Source organism: Somniosus microcephalus, unplaced genomic scaffold (assembly GCF_052327205.1).
Source record: "Somniosus microcephalus isolate GS21.2 unplaced genomic scaffold, FLI_Smic_1.0 scaffold169, whole genome shotgun sequence".
NCBI lineage: Eukaryota > Metazoa > Chordata > Chondrichthyes > Squaliformes > Somniosidae > Somniosus > Somniosus microcephalus.
The window spans coordinates 551,766-552,500 of record NW_028225356.1 but is presented as its reverse complement, the minus strand read 5'-3'; positions in this window follow the sequence as shown (position 1 = coordinate 552,500).

Genomic DNA, 735 nt, shown 5'->3' with positions numbered 1-735 from the left:
AAGGGAGTCGGTCCGACACCGGGAAGTCGGGTGCCCGTCGCTCCGAATCGAGCCCGGGGTTTTCGTGCGTGTAACAGGGCGGGCGTTTGGACCCGGTTGTCCGGGAGCGGGTCCGCAACGGCGGGAGATTGCCTGGGTTTGGCCGGCCGGCAGTCGAACGCCTTTCGCTCCGGACTCCCGTGTCCGATTTCGGTCAGGGAGGGCTCGTTGGAAAGCCCCGGCGCTGGCGCACACTATATTATCGGCCTGGACCCCGGCAAGTTCGGGAAAGTGTCGCAGTCCCGTAGCGGCTGCCGCCCCGTCGGTCAGCGGCAGCTTATCGGGGATAACTTCGGGACGGAAAGTCCGATCCGGTTGGGGTGAACTGCGACTGAACGGGGTGGGGGGGCCGCACAGACCAGTAGCGGGCTTGTGCAGCTGCCGCTTGGCCCGGCCGAGGTACAGCCGTTGGCTGGAGACCGCTTTCCGACTGCTGAGCCGGAGCCGCGGGGGCCCACCTTGACGCGCCGGCTGTACTAGCAAGCCAGGGGCAAGGGGCATCCAGTGGTACCGGAACGGAGTCGGTCCGACACCGGGAAGCCGGGTGACCGTCGCTCCGAATCGAGCCCGGTGTTTTCGTGCGTGTAACAGGGCGGGCGTTTGGACCCGGTTGTCCGGGAGCGGGTCCGCAACGGCGGGAGGTTGCCTGTGTTTGGCCGGCCGGCAGTCGAACGCCTTTGGCTCCGGACTCCCGTG